Below are 16,190 nucleotides of genomic sequence, written 5' to 3'. Positions count from 1 at the left end.
TGACATCTTTCTAAACTTAAAAACTGTTTCTAAAGATCTAATATATGCCTAACTGGACAAAATTAAAGTTCATGTTGCAACTGGAGTATCTGCTCTCCTATATCTCAGTTCAGTCTGTCATGCTTCCAATTCAAAACAGTTAAAATAAGGTTCTTGAAAATATTTCTGAGCTAAAAATTTGTCACTTCTAGAGATTCTGGTGACACTGTCTTATAGTGAATATCACCCAGATAACATTATGAAGATAGATGAAAGGTAGAAAGGAAGAAAAAAATACAGGGTTCTTCCACTTGTTGTGCTGGAAAGATAAGTGCTTGTCTCTGTGTGGGTGAGCAGAGAACTTCACAGAAGTTTCTGTCACCGCTGTCTTCAGTGACGAATAACTGAAGGCAATCAGCCCTACCATGACAAGACTCTTCTTAACAAGGAGCTAGAACTATAGTGAATATGGGATAAATTTTCACGGGTGTAGCTAGATGAGGTCACCTTCACCTGTGAGGGATTTGATGCAGCTAGTGAAATTAAACTCTGGGGTGAGAAACATACAGGTGTAACATTTCACTCTTGTTAATGATGCAAAAATGAGAAACTGGGGTATGCCTTAAGTGCATCTTGATTTAGGGACCCCAGCTTAAAGAAACCAAATGCTAAAAAAAGTGTGACTCTGGCTGTGGTCCATACTTCCATTCCTTTAAAATACAGCTTGCCTTGGTGGGGAAGAAGAGCTGTCTCTTCTCTCCCTGCTCAGTAGGTTGCTCTAGAAGCTGTGAAACTGTTCAGCGCTGCCCTGGGGGAGTGCTATCTTGCTATGGAAATGAATTCATAAATTTGACATTTTGCTGGCAGCGACAGGTGGTGTCTGTGAGAGCCTGACTGGCTGCCATCAGTTTGCCTGATGGATTGACTCCCATCACTGCTGAGCCAAAATTCATTGATTTTACTCTTGCCCTTCCTTGGGATGACCTTCTAAAGAGGGAGACTGTACTGATTTTTTACTTTTCCCCCCCTACCCTTCAACTCATCCCTGATCTCTTTTGTTTGTTTCCTTTTGCAGAAAGTCAGCTTCCTTAATCTCTGCTAATTATAGATTGAAGATAAGGGAGGTAAGTCAATGGGTTGAGTAGAAGAGCAAAGTGTACAAACAGCAGACCTTAAGACAGAAGAATCAGAGGTTGTTCCAGCTTCCCACAGCTGGGAAATGATGCACTGTCAGAACAATTGTACCATTGTCCCCCTAAAAATCCTTGTCATGAAGAGGAGAAGGTGGAGGTGGGCAGGAGCAGGGCAGACAGTGTAGAAGTAAAAACCTTTAGAGTGAATTCAAGATCTGGTCATCTCTAAGGTGGGTGTGTGGTGCTAGGGGGCTGTTACTCCATTAAAAACAATAGAAAAAAATCAGTTTAGAAAAAGGGCAGTGCCAAAAAGCTTGCATTGTTTAATCAAGGCTTTTGCCTTTCAGGAGTGGGATGGTGCTAGAGGGCTTTGCTACCCTCTATGGCAGATAACATGTTGAACAATTTTATTCTAGTGAGCTGACTTTAACCTAAAGCAAGGTAAGGAGAGAGCCTGAAAGCAGGAGCATCTGGTCTCTGGGCGCTGTTTTGTCAGGAGTACATACAGTGGGAACTGGAACTCTTCCCCAGGTTTTTCTAGTAGTAGTATGTCTGCTTCTGTGACAGAATCCACATCTCACCTAGAGACAAATGGGTGCTTATAAGAAGGAAAGGTGAAAAAAACATGTGAATTAAAAAAAGAAATCTGTTTTGTCTTTTTTTTTTTTTTTTTCCTGTTTCTTTAAAAAACACTTGAATTCAGGCAAGTTGTAGCTTAAGTTTTGCCATCTGTTAAGTGAAAGTAGTGACGCTTGCCAAATCAAGGCTTCAGGTCCCATCTCTGCCAGGGAGCTGAGAGCTGACAATGTGCAACTACTATAGTTGTAACTACATTACAAATAATTTTTATCATATTCTTAAGCACGCCAGCCCAGCAAAGTCACTATTTTGTCACATGTCAGAAATTCTTTGAGCAACTTCTCCATAGAACAAGAGAGATAAGAGCACAGGGCTGGTATGAAGGCTGTGGGTGGGGAGAAACCTGGGCAGGCAGGGGAAGGACAGCAAAAGAAAGAAGGGAATGGGGGCTATAAAACAGAGGAAAAAGGAATCTCTTTCACCCCAGATGGTGGGTTTCTCATCCTTGATTTTGGAGTGGTTAAAAGGAGTTTGTGGATCCTTGTAATGTTGCATAGAGAAATACTCAAAAGTCTGAATATGAAGAGCACTGAAGGATGGTGTGTGAGCAAGGAACTTTCAGGTGCTGCTACAAGGAAGGAGAGTGCAACCCCACCTCTTACCACCAAGTTGTAATGGAGGATATGGGGAAAAGTGCATACTTCAGATGTGAGTCCAGAAGAGAGGCAGGGCAGTATGGAGCATCCCTTCTGGACAGTGTCAGGAAAAATGTTTGTAAGCAGATTCTGGGAGAATGGATGCATGGATGGATGAGAGGAGTCCTGAGGCTGAAGCACCAGAGTGGATGTGACTCCCAAGCCTCCTGTGCCTGCACTGCTCATTATTCTGATCTCTGCCAGATGCAGAGGTGCCGAAATCCCCTGACCAAGAATGTTCTCATGGGACTGCCAGTTCAGTGTTGCACAACGAGGAGGTGTAAGATGAGCCATCTGCAATTAGGAATGCTTTTCCTCACTGAACACTCAGTGACTGGTCATTTCTGTCAACACATATTTACATCCACTGCTACTTCTTGGTTTGAATCCAGAGTAAAAGGCTATAGTGCACTTATTAGTACCAACCAAGTCTCGCTGACACAAGGATGGTGTAGAGCTGGGAGAGAGCTTTCTGTACCTCTCTCAACTACTTCATTCCAGCGTCTGATGATAAGATGTGTCATGGTGGCAGTAGTTTCAGGATCCAAAACCTGATGATATTGTGCATTTTCTATATTTTTTGTTTTTAAAATAAGGGCTGAAGCCTTTAATTCTTTGGTGGTAGAATGTTTAGTACAGTACAAACCCAAATTCTTAATGACCAGAGTGTAGTTAGCCAGCTCTTTCAAATCCCCAGCACAGGTCAAGGAGAGTCTAATGTTCTACTCAGTAAGATGCACTGGCTGTCTCAGCTTTACCTTTGCTGGAAAACTGTAAATACCATATTGCAGTCATTACATTCAATTCAACAAAGCCTGAAATGATTGACAGCATCTGCTTCATAGAGGCCCAGGACAGAGCTAGCATGAACACTGCATTACCTTGTGCTCAAAAAACCTCCACCATGTCACTGGGAAAATCATTTGAGGGAGCCTATACTGTGTGGTGACTTTGATTGTGTTGCAGCTGCCTTCATAATGTACTTCATGTAGGTAAGGGACATAGCATTTTCAGTCTTGGGGTTTCATCAGATTTCTTGAGCAGCCTGTCTCCTCCCAACCCAAACAGAAAAAGTCCCTGACAGCAAAGTTGAAAAAACTGGAGAAAGTATATTTGGGTTTCTGCATTAGAAACAATGAATGACTAGTCAGTTATTTATAATTTATGGTACTTTCAAAAGGAAAAGAGAGAGAAACCTAACTTTTAATTAGAAACTTCCCAAGAAGAGAAATACTTGTCTGCTTGCTGAAAGAAAATAATTCTAGCATTTCTACATGGGCAACTGGTAGCAAACTTTTCTCTGTTTTGTGAGAAAAAGCAATATAAAATCCCAACTAACAAGCTGATATGGTATTTCAGTATAATGAAATCTGATGGTTGATGTGCTTGGGTCATCCATAACTTATATTGTTTTTCTACTCCATACAAAAACATGGTTAAAAAGTAAAATTATTTTTTGTTTCTGTGTGGGGCATTGGGAAAGTGGAAAGGAGGTTGCCTACTTGTCTTCTTGTTTTTGATGAGGAGAAAAAAGGTAGCAAGGAGGGACACAAGAGTTTCTACCACCTTCCTCTTGGAAGAGTAGAGAAGCCTGGATGTTCTGCCCCTCATCAACTAGAATAGTGGGGGTGTGGGATTGGATGGGTGAGTGACTAGCTACTTATTCAGCAACAGGAGGGGATATTTCAAAGGAAGTTTTGTTGTATAGATGAGATTTTTTTTTGTTCTAATAATAATTAAAAAAAGAAAATCCTCTACCCAGAGGGGTGTTTGCCTCCCTGGACATGGGAATAAAGGAGGACAGAGTGCTGCTGGTGGAGTTCTTCTGAAGAGTACTTGGTTTGAAAGAAGAGTCTAGCAGATCCAGTGGATTTTTTTGAGTGACTCGGAGCTTTAAAACAGAGCACCTCTCTTGTGTTTATCTTGAACACACAGTTCAGCTGAAAATGAATGACCACAGCAAGCTATAAAGTAGCATGAGCAAGCTGGCTGAATGCTATTTGCTGATTTTCCTAAACAAGTAGAATAGAAATTGTTAGAGCTATATGAGAACTGACCTGGAAATACATTAAATGTAGTAGGTGGAGATGAAGCTGGGAAATGAGAAAGAAATTTAATACTTGGCTGGGGAAAAATAAAGCTCTCTAATTACCCAGATCATTTAGGTAGAAAACATATTCCCAGATGAAACAAAAAGTAAATGTCTCTATGACTTCATAGTTGAAACTGCTGTAAAAAACCTCTACAGCTTCAGGTTAAGGGGTTGAAGGACCCTAGGGCCAGGCACTGGGATGCTCTGGATGAAAGAGGGGGAGAAAATGCTCCAGGTCTGATCCAGTGACTGCTGGATCTGCTGAAAGTTTTGGTGCTGACAGTCGTGTGCTTTGATGCGGTTTTGAAGCCCAGCTCATGCAGCTCACGTGTCATTCTGGTCATAATGTGGGCCTGCTGCCTGGGGTGCTCAGAGCTGATTGAGAGCTATCAAGTGACCCTCCCACATGTCCTATTATGAAAGGACAGATAAAATGTGTCTTCTATGGCACAGAGGGGAAGGAGTCCCCTTGCAGTGTCAGCAGTGCTCCTCATGGACATGCCTGTATAAGGAAAATACATGGCTATGCACACACGGGGTTTCCCTGGGGGAGACAAAAATATTGTGGGAGCCTCTGTATGGTTGTTGAAAGAAATGCTTTTCGCACCCCGTGAAGACATAATACCTTCTCTGGGTCTCTGCTAGAAAATTGTCTCCAGCCATCACTACCTGGGTGACACATCTCCTCCTTCCTCTCTCCATCACAGAGCATTTTGGCTTTTTAGGGCAGAGATTGCACTTTGTGTCAGACTGATGGAAAGGTGAGCTGTTTATCAGAGGAACTAATTCTTGAGATTCCATTCTGTCCTGCGTGAGGCAGTAAACTTGAGAGTGTAGAAATAAGCCAGGCTTTTGCTAGAGGAAGAATCCCTTGTTTCAGCTCTGTGTGTTGGGTTTTGTTTGTTTTCCCCAGTGATCTTTGACGTCTTTAATGCATTGCCTCTATGAAATACATCTATGGTCTCTGCCTGTGCAGGAGTATACGTGTATGCTTGCTGTAATGTTCATGACAGGCTTTTTAGTATTTTTTGGGTGCTCTGCTCATTTGGATCCATTTGAGGTAGTCAGGAATGCATTATTTGTTATTTTGAAAAATTCTCCTTTGTGAAAAGTTTTCTTGCTGGCTGGTGAGGTCACTGGAGTCAACATACATCCTAAATTGCTCACATTTTTTCCAAAACCTACACTCTCTGAGTGGCTGATAAAAGGGATTTGAAACTTCAAAGACCTCATCTGCATAGTTAAACTCACCTTTGTTTTGCTTTATGATGCTAAAGCAGGAAAGGCAGAAGAGTTTTATGTTGAGAATCTGTCCTGCAAAGTTTTAAATTAGTCCAGGTTGCTCAGAAGCAGGGTTAACAATCAATTCTTTTGTATATAATAGATACATTCAATAGGACATAGTAACAGCATTTTGAGGGGAAAAAATCTGCAAAACTATAAAAGCTGCCTATGACATTAAGTTGATCATTGGAAGATTGGGTTTTTGCTTTGTTTTTCTAACAGCAGTTTTCTTTTAGTAAAAGGACAAAAATAACCATGAGGATAACTTCAACTCTGAATTTCCTCACCTACACTCTCAGTTCCCTAAATATATGTGCATCTACTTTCTCTCTCCTTGCCCCCAGCTGTATTTGTCTGAAGGTACCAGTTGCAAAGAAGCTATGGGAATCCATTTCTAATTCTGCCAGGCAGCAAGTGGAGAATTAGCATAGTGACTTTTATTATGGGAAGCAGGAGGCACTGAGGATCTGGATCCAGAATCAGACATTTCAGCGAACCTGTATAACAAATGGAGGGCTCCTGAGATTTACTGCTGTCTAGTGATAAATTGCTCTCCCAATTTTTCTCTCAGAAGTTCTGGACTGTAGTTTCAATCTAACACAACAAAATAAGTTAGCTGGATTCAAGCAGATGCCTTTAAGTTAGGCATGTGGTGATGTGGGAAAGGCTACAGGAGTTAATAGCTGGGCACTGTGCTCCCTGGACCAGCCACAGCCACGGATGTCTGCCCTGGGTGGGTGCTGAGCACAGGCAGCTGTGACTGTGGTGAGGTGCAGTCTGTGAGTCCTTCTGCCAGCAAGACAATGAAGTCTGTCAGAATGAGGTCTGGCTTTGTGAATCTGGGGACCTGCAGGTCTAAACTTGTCTTTGCCCCCCACTTCTCTCTCTGGTCACAGGTGATTCCCAAGGTCTTTATTCCCCTTTCACCAGCTGTGAATTGAGGAAAATATTATCAGCTTGTCTCACAGGCCTGGAAGATAAATTCATTAATATTTGTGAAACATCAGATACCACAGTGATGAGTGCCACACAAAAGCCCATGAGGAAATTAATAATTAGGTATTCAGGGCAGGGAATGGATGTTATGCAGTAAATAAGGTGAGACTACATGTTGAATGAAGAGGATGAAAAGAAATATTGAATAGCTGATTTAGTCCCAGAGCAACATCCAGCTTGTGCTCTGATTGAAGGAAGGGTCGTGTGGAAACTCCCTATGCAATTGCATTATTAAAGATTGTATTGTACATACATACACCAGAGGTCTAAAGTAAGGTCACGTATAGAGCATTAAATGTGGCATTTTCCTAATATTTGATATTTTTACCTTGTATCCAAATTTTGTTTTAATGTATCTCTTCAGTTTTTAACATAGTTCATTTCAGAGAAGTAATAATGTTCCCTAAACAAAATCTATTAGGAACTCATATTTCATTCCTTATATATTTTGGGATGGAAAACATGGTATGTGGGGAAAACATGCTGCTCTATAACAGTGTGAAAATTGATTTGAGTATGTACTGAGGTGAAAATTACCTCATCACATGCCCTTCCAATAACAGGGAAAAGGATAATCTGACAAAGCACCAGTGTATTTAAACAGAGTAGAAGTTAATTTCCTGCTGGTAACTGCAACTTTGAAGTTAGCACCAAAAGAGTTTAATTGCTGTAATCTGGGTGTCAAAAGTTGACACTTACTAAGCAAAAGACTGTTCTTACTACACAAGAGGAAAATCACTTATGCCTGCATAATCTAAAGAAAGAAAAATCTGGTTATGTTCTGTTTGCTGGGTAGGGTAGTTAATTGTAGTGCTGCCAGCTTCCTTTTCTTATTCCTATGGATAGCACCCATATGTAGCTCAGCTACAAAGAGTTAACCTCTCTTTGTCACAACACTCATTCCAGTTAACAAATTGTGTTAATGCAGTGTACTTTGGAATGGGTGCTAGAACTAGATAAATAGCAGCTGGATAGACTATTGAATTATTTTACTTAGTATTTTTTTTAACAGTGTACTTGCTGGAGAGTACTTGACCAGCTATGGCAGCAAATAGTATTTGTTGAATAAATTTGACTAATAATGGTGAAATGTGTCTTAATATTTGATGAATGTAGCTTGGCAGGCCCCTCATTCTCATTTGATTTTTAAAGCCTTTTAATTCTCTTGGAATGATTCCATTTTCTTTATTCTTTTTCTGGTAAGTGCATTTATGGGTTTCCCAATCCTAGCTTTACTCCCTCATCTTTACCATAATTGTCTTCTGAACCTGTTTCTTCTTCCCCACCTGTGCTTTCCTCTCTCTGATCCATGTCATTTTTGCTCTCTCCTTTTGTATTTTTAATATTTGTTTCTTCCCTTTTCTCAAATTCTCCTCTCCTCTGTAAAACCAGTGACTCTTGACTCTCATGTGCATGTCTTGGAAACACGCCAAGCACTTCATAGTTGTGAACCACTAGGAAATAATGGTGTGGCAGTAGTCAGAAGCTGTGTTTAGATGAGAAATCACTCCTTTTACTACAGGCTTCTGGGAAAGAAGAAGGACATTGAGGTCTTCATGTTGGTCATGAGCTACTTGGATGTTTCACTACTGCCGTGACTGGGTGAAATAACCCCCAAATTCCCTATACTGGTTTATATACACAAGGTACTTTCCAGTCTCCACACCCACCTGCTTCCAAGCCATCTGCTGCTGAGTGGGTTGCTACAAGTAGTTGTCAGTTTGTGCCCTGCTGTGATGGGGACAGCTCCAGTTTTACCTCTTCCCCATATCTAATTGCTGTTCCCACAAGTGTTCAGTGTTCCTTATTCCTGCTCAGCAGGGAGCTTCCTCAAACTACAGTGCCATCCCTGTTTGAATGCCATCGTATTCCTTGCTCTTTGGTGTTCAGGGAAACACTGGCAGCAAGTGGTAAAACCCCGCCCGAGTGCTCTCCACTTGGTGGCTTGAAAAATACCTGAACAGCAAGACAAGTCCTGGAGCACCCCTACCAGAAATGCTGGGAAACAAGAGTGCTTTGTTTTCATGCCAGGATGGTTTTCTTGCCAGTGATAAAGTTAGAAATGTTTCTTTATGTTGGTTCGTTTTTAATTGGCAAACTTAGTCTGCAGAAATCAAAAGCAATTGTCCAGGTAAAATGTGTGTCTAATTTGCTGCATGGGTCTTCAAGCTGTGTTGCCCTTTACTTTAATCCTGTGTTTAAAAGGTAGTTTTCAGTTCTTTTGTTTCATTCTATCTTTTGCAGGTAATTAGCGATCGCTTTTATTCCCACAGAGGTGAGGAAAGAGGGCAAAGCTGGTGCCATTGAGCTGAGTAAATTCTCTCGGTGAGATTAGGGCAGAGCTGGGATCGGGCTACCCTAAGTCCCCAGCTGCCAGGTCAGTGTTTTGCTCATAGCTTTGTTTTCTTCCCAGGGGTGACCTCTTCATGGGTCAGGTGCATTTCTAGGATTTATCCCTAATGCCGACAGCTACTTAGCTCCTTCAGCTGCTGCCAGGGCAGAGTGGGTGTAAAAAATCAGTGCTTCACTGTAGTCTCCTTCCAGGAAAACAGCCTCTATAAAGATTTGAGAAAGACCAAGCCCTGTCAGTGCCTCACTTTAAAAGTTTTGTGGGAGAACAAGCATGGTGTTCTTGTGAAGTGAAAGTTTGTGGATGGGGAATTTGAATTTTTTTCATTTTAATTCCTAAACTGAACATAAGCCCAGTACAGCGCTGGGCAGTTGACAGGCACCCAACTGGTCGTATCCATGATTGCCCTGTGCAGTGGATGGTGAATTTTTCAGTTGGTTTTCTTTTTTTTCATCACTTAGTAGCTGTAGTGATTCTTCCAAGCTGGCGCATCCTTGTAACTTATGAAAGGGAATAAAAAAAAAAAACACTTTCTGTTGTCTGAAGATACCCTGATCAGCTTGCTGTCCACTGACTGACTCAAGTGTTAGCTGCAATCAAAACCACAGCTTATTACTTTGGTTTGATTTCTTTTTAAAACTAAGGTTGTATGTGAGGTTTAGACACAGTTCCTATTATTCATGCATTGTAGAAATATGGCAAAGGCTTTCTTATTTTTTTTTTCTTCTCCCTCCATTAGACCAATAATTATCCATAGAACAGAGAAATATTTAGTCCTTCTAAATATTTAGAAATATTTAGTACTTTAATATTTTTTTCTGTCTGGACTGATTGGCTGTTGATTTTGCATAGTTAATCACTAACTAATGCATGAAAGTCATATCTTATATTGTTAACACAAGTTTGCACAAAGTAAAATAAAAAAATATAGTTTTCTATTAATTTAAAACTTTCTATCTAAAGGGAGCTACTTTTATCTGATATTTAAAAATGATGTGAGAAAATTTTCACAGAGTCTGAAATGAAGACAAACATATTAAGAGAAAAACCTTTTTTCCCCTAATATCTATGGCTTCTAAGAAACAGGAGGAGGGCATGATTTTATTTGTGGGTGAAACTGAAAACTTTCTAGGAAGCTGAACATGAAAAGAGCACACAGAGTGGACCTGCAGGTATCTGCCTATAGTTATTATAAATGTGTCATCTGTGTGTATGATAAAGGTCCACATCATTTTGCAGAAGTGCCTATTATGCCCCTGTTATGATTTTGCTGTTTGTAGCGCCAATTCCTCACATGGTGCTTAGGTCTTTAAATATAATATGGATGAAATCAATGCTCTGTGTTGAAACATTCCCACTATCAGCTAGGGTGAGCTGCTAGGCATTGTGTCTCTGTACACAAGTTGGGAGTTCCAGGAGTATTTTTTTTTTTTTTAATATTAGCATTTTCTTTTAGATCTAAAATCGATCTCTTAATTATCTTTCTTAATAATTACGTAGTCTAGTATTTTTATTGGTTGTGTTTTATTTCTGAAACTTTCATTACAACAGAGCCCACAGCACACAGACTTGACTGAAGCACAGAACAAGAAATCTGCTATAGCTCCCTGTGCTGTAACACCAATGTTTTAGGTGTTTGACTGCGGCAGGGGAATCTATAACCTTACCAAGAGCTTGTACGCTCTAGAGACTATCCACCAGCAACAATTTTGTCTTATACACCCTGGGAGGTGGGAGAAAAATTAATCATGTTGTTATTTGCTTACAAGTAACTTCTTTGCCATTTTTGGAATTCACTGTATAGAATTGGTTCTAATAGTAAGTGCCCTTTGAAAGAATAATGGAAATACAATAGTACAAAAATGACTCCTTTCAAAAAAAAAAAAAAAACCAAAAAAACCCAATAACTTCCCCAGAAACAGAAACTAAAAAGGAGTTCAGGGTCCTTTGTTTAGCACTTGAAGAAAAGATCACTTATCACTATGGGTGGGGAAGAGGAAAGTTCAGAGTTGTGATGCGCCTTGGAGGTCATGAACCCATGTCCTATTCTTTTAAGAGAGTCCTAATACCTTTACTGAGGGGTTTTTGCAGCTTAGGGTAAGCTGAAGGGGGGTCTTCCCCTTGCCTGCCAACAAAAGGAAGCCCAGAGGTCAAACCTACAACCCCTCTGGAAGGTGGCAATCCCCGCTGAGACACACAAAAAGAAGGGGTAGAGCTCCTCACCCAAGGGAGCTTTCCTCCTGTTGCTGGAATGAAGGCAAAGAAGAAAAAAAGGGGAGTCTCCAGGGGTGTTCCACTTAGGTTCATTCCAGGACAGGGACAAAGAGATGAATTTTTAGCAGGGTCCAGGGATTTTATCCTGAGTACAATAGGTGGGGAAAGGGATCTCAACCAATGGGATAAAGGCAAGTAGGTGGGGTTGACAGCAAGGGAACCAATGGGGACAACACATAGGCAGGATTTAGGGAAGGATGCAATGGGGCATCGAGGAACAAAGAACTTTCTAGACCTGATACATATTAAAGAAGGGATATGAATATACATAACTTCATACCTAGAACAGGGAGGGGAAAACATTAACCAATTGGGAGAAAACATGCAAACAGCAGAACAAAGGAATCATGGTTTCTCACCATGACTGAAAGTTACATGCTAAACTTGGGTTGCTGCCATCACAGCTGGTTGTCTGAGTTCTTCTCAAGAGACAGAATGGCTGGAGCCAGTTGTGCCGCCACACTTGACTGTAAAATATTCTGGGTCATTACAATCTGCTAACAACATCTTCTGATTCTCTGACCCACAGAGGAGCTGATCTCTCTCCAAGTGCTCATTTCAGTCACTAACCCATTCCACGAATATTTGTTGCAGATCACAAAAGTGAAATGCTTCCCGGGCGTCCCATAGGCAGTTTTTAGGCCCTTGGCTGCTCAAAGAGCCTCTATAATGATCTATCAAATGGGTTTTTTATAAATTTTGTTATATTATCATTTATGTTAGTGCTAGGTTTTAGAAAACTTTGATTATGCACATTGTCCAACCTGTTGAATGGAAGTGAATGAACAGCATTGGGATTAATCACCTTGGTGGGTGAGTGCTTTTTTTAATTGGAAGAATGAAACTGCAAATGAATCTCCAAAACTATGATTTTTGGAGTGCTTTAACTATTGATTGAAGTAGAAAGAGAGGAGGTGCTGTAGTGCTGTGCTTTTTTCTCTTTTCTCTGTCCTTTTCATTTTGAAGGAAGGTGGCAGTCGACACCATAGGTTTTCAAGAATTGATCTGATCGTGTTGCAAAGGCACATGCTCTAGACTGAATTCCTGCACTCTCCATCTGCCTTTCCTCTTGATTGACTCCAGGATGGTGCAAACATGAACCAGATACAGAGTCACTCAGCCTTGCCGAAAATGGGATCCTCTGTGCAAGCAAATGCAAATCTTACATCTGGGGAACTTTGATGTAGAAAAGACTTGTACCTCTAAAGTTGGTGACAGTAAGGCAGGTAGTCTGGGGACCTCAGTTCTGGACTTGTAAATCCCACTTTAATCCTACTGCTAAATATGGAATCCTTTTGTGGATTTGGGCTTAAGTGATTTCTGGCAGGAAGGACAGTTCAACACTGAAATTGATTTTATTTAACAAGGTTGTGTAATTTCAATTATCAGATGTTTTTTAACTTGTGTTAGAGGTCTGTCATGATGGATTTATATACAGTAGGCTGTCTTGGAGCAGGGGTTGAACAGGATAGGAACTTAGGGTCCCTTCTAGTCCTACTTTCTACAATCTACATTTAGAATAAATCATTAGCTGTTCTTCTGTGCTGGCATGAACGGTTAGTGGTTGGTTTGTTTCTGTGGAATGTAGGTTGAAAATCAAGAAAATCTGCTGAACATTATTGTTGGTCTCTCAAGCTTTGAAGTCATAAAGTAAGCATGCAAAGCTGTCATAAAATTGATCTGAAGACTCTATTTCACTGTTTACTGCAGGAGGAATTGTTCCATCCTGATTTATATGCTATGAATTTATGCTTAGGTGTATTCCATACTCTGGAGCAAAGCCACTGAGACCAATTAAGTTCTCTGGATTAATGAAGATACAACTGAGAGTGGAAGTTGACTCATTGACTTCTCTGGGACTGCATAAAAATGAATTGGGAACAGTTTTTTTCATATAAGTGTGGTTGAATCCGATATTTGAATGCATATGTAGCTGAATACAAAAATACTGTGTGAGATCACAAGGCTAGGAATGACTACTGTAGAATGAAAAAAAACTACTGTAACTGTGCCCATTGTCTGGAGAAAAATCTTAGCAGGCTTGCTTGCTTTTCTTTCTGCAATATATGGTCTTAACGAAATGTTATGGAGTTAATTTCAAATGTGTCTCCCTCAACATGCTTCCTTGAAATTCTAGGAAAGAAAAACTTGTATTTAATAAGTGGCTGTGGTCCACAAGTTCTTTGGAGTGAGAAAGAAAGCACAAAAATTTTTGACTACCTGTTGAAGAGTAGAGTTGAAAGGCAAACTGCTGGTAATGGTACAGTCAAGATTAATTAGACTGGAGTACTGGCTACTGTCCTTATACTGTAGCATTGCTGCCTTGTGTTTGTCAGGTATCAGAAAGTGAGAAGTATTTAGCCTGGTCAACAATTGATTTGGTAGAGAAAGGCACATTTGCAACTTAGTAGGCAGCACTCTAAGTTAGCAAATATGATTTGAGTCATTTGAGTTCTGCTGCTAGTCTCTAATAAGGACAGAAACTTGCCTGTGACCATTTTAGTTGCTAGAAATTCATGCCAGTCTTTAAAGTTTCTTTGTTGTCCTGAAAATGCTGCATCTAGAGAATCGATTAAAAATCAGTTCATACACAAATACACATATTTTAAAACTGGGTCCTAGGTGCCCCTTTTTGTATGCCAGGGAGCTAACCTAAGTGTTAGAGTTGATGTGAGATATCCTCCTGCTATAGTTCCCTATCTTGTACAGTGCAAAATTGAGACTATTAAGAACGTTAAAATTTCAGGATGTGTTTCTTAAAGATGAATTCTTGAGATACGCTATTACTGCCTTCCATTTAAATTGACTATATAAAGTAATGGAATTATTTAAAAGTGGAACCATTTTTCTCCTACAGTGGAATTCAAATAGATCAATATTCTTCCCATCTCTCTGTGGCAGATTGATCCTTCCTGAGCAACAGATATCCACCAAAGTTGCTCTATCACTTAGCTGGACAGAGGAGAGAAGGTTCAAGGGTAGAGATAGGGACAGGGAGAGATCACTCACCCATTATGGTCCAGGGAAAAATGGACTTGACTTGGGGAAATTAGTTTAATTTATTACCATTCAAATCAGAGTGAGATAACGAGAAATAAAATCAAAACTTATAAATACCTTCTACCCCATCCTTCCCTTCTTCCTGGGCTTAACTATCTCCTCCCCACCAGCTGGTACTGGCAGATGGGGAATGGGCATTGTGGTAAGTCACCACATGTTGTTGCTGAAACTCCTCCCTCTTCAGAGGGAGAATTCCTCACACTCTTCCCCTAATCCAGTGTGATGTCCTTCTCATAGGAGACAGTTCTCCATGAACTTGTACAATGTGAGTCCTTCCCATAGGCTGCAGTTCTTCACAAGCTGCTCTGCTGTAGGGCCCTTCCACACGCTGCAGTCCTTGAGGTACAACCTGTTCCAGCATGGGACCCCCACAAGGTCACAAGTTCTACCAGCAAAACTGACCCAGTGTAGGCTCCTCTCTTCCTGGATCCACATGTACTGCCAGGAGCCTGCTCCAGTGTGGGCTTCTCACAGACTCTTTTTTGCCATCCACTTACTCTGGCATGAGCTCCTCCACGGCCTGCAGGTGGACATTGCTCCACCGTGGACCTCCATGGGCTGCAGAGGCTCATCCTTCCTTACCATGGTCTTCCCCACAGGCTGCAGGTGGTTGTCTGCTCCACCATGAACCTTCATGGGCTGGGGGGGCACAACTCCTCCTCCATGGTCTGCTCCACAGGCTGCAGGGAAGTCTGCTCCGCACCAAGAGCACCTTCTCCCCCTCCTTCACTGATCTTCATGTCTGCAGAGCTGCTTCTCTCACAGATTCTTAGCCCTCTCTTCTTTGGCCGAAGTTGCTGTTGTGCAAGATTTTTCCCCTTTCTTAAATATGTTATCCCAAAGGTGCTATATCCCATCAATGGCCTTGACCAACAGCTGCTCCTTCTTGGAGCCAGCCTGCATTAGCTCTGTCAGATGTGGGAGAAATTCTTAAAGCTTCTCATAGAAGCCAACCCTGCAGCCATAACCCACTACCAAAATCTTGCCACACCATCCAACACAGACTGTGATTCTTCAACCAGAATCACTTTATATCTTCCCCTCCATGTGTTCCTAAGATACCCTGGCTTCTTGTACTGTTGTGCTTTTTAAACAGCCTAATGATAAATTATTGTCTGTCTAAGAGGCTATTTGCTGAATTCTTTCCAAAGTTTGATATAACAAATAATGATGCCATGATGGTGAACCCATTGTGAAGAGAGTGAAAAAAACTTTGCAAACTGCAGTAATAGCTGAGCACTGCTAGCAGAGATAGAAGGAGGCTCTGTTTAGACTTTGAAACTCTTTTTCTGCAGTTGGAATGAAATTTCTTGGGCTAGTGCAGTCCCTCTTTTCCACAGCACTGGACTATTTTGTGACTGGACAAGATTGTGCTCTAACTTAGATTCCACTTATGCTTGAACAGATACCAGCCAACCAATGAAAGTGCAAAATTTTGTATGATGACTTTAGAGGCATGAGATTGCCTCTTGAGTGGCATTTCTGAGATGTACAAGTTCACTTTCTAGCTAGCCCTTTTACCCCCAACCCCCATGTCTTCACTGCTAATCTGTCCTAATGCTACTTGCAAATGCTGGTGTGCTTCCCTCAGGACACTTACTGTTCTACCTTGTACTTGCTGTACACTTGTAATTAAAGGTGTGAGTATGATTCCTTCCTTCTTAAACAAACTGTATCCACTTCCCAAGATTGTGCAATCTCTTTTACTGGGTTACAGAGATGATGCTGGAAATTATGTGTGTTCTTGC

The 16,190-nt window shown here is 41.0% G+C and overlaps 1 long non-coding RNA gene across 1 annotated transcript in view; it reads left to right on the top strand.

Moving 5' to 3' along the window:
* Positions 1-1,053: 1,053 nt before the first annotated feature.
* LOC138108050 (uncharacterized) overlaps positions 1,054-16,190 on the top strand; it is a 108,348-nt gene continuing 93,211 nt past the window's right edge. The window contains exon 1 of the long non-coding RNA XR_011149845.1: positions 1,054-1,103. This is a non-coding gene — a long non-coding RNA (uncharacterized lncRNA). The remainder of the gene's footprint in view (positions 1,104-16,190) is intronic.

This window comes from Aphelocoma coerulescens, chromosome 3 (genome assembly GCF_041296385.1).
Source record: "Aphelocoma coerulescens isolate FSJ_1873_10779 chromosome 3, UR_Acoe_1.0, whole genome shotgun sequence".
Classification (NCBI taxonomy): domain Eukaryota; kingdom Metazoa; phylum Chordata; class Aves; order Passeriformes; family Corvidae; genus Aphelocoma; species Aphelocoma coerulescens.
Note: the sequence above shows the minus strand (reverse complement) of the source record. Positions and strands in the feature narration are given on the sequence as shown.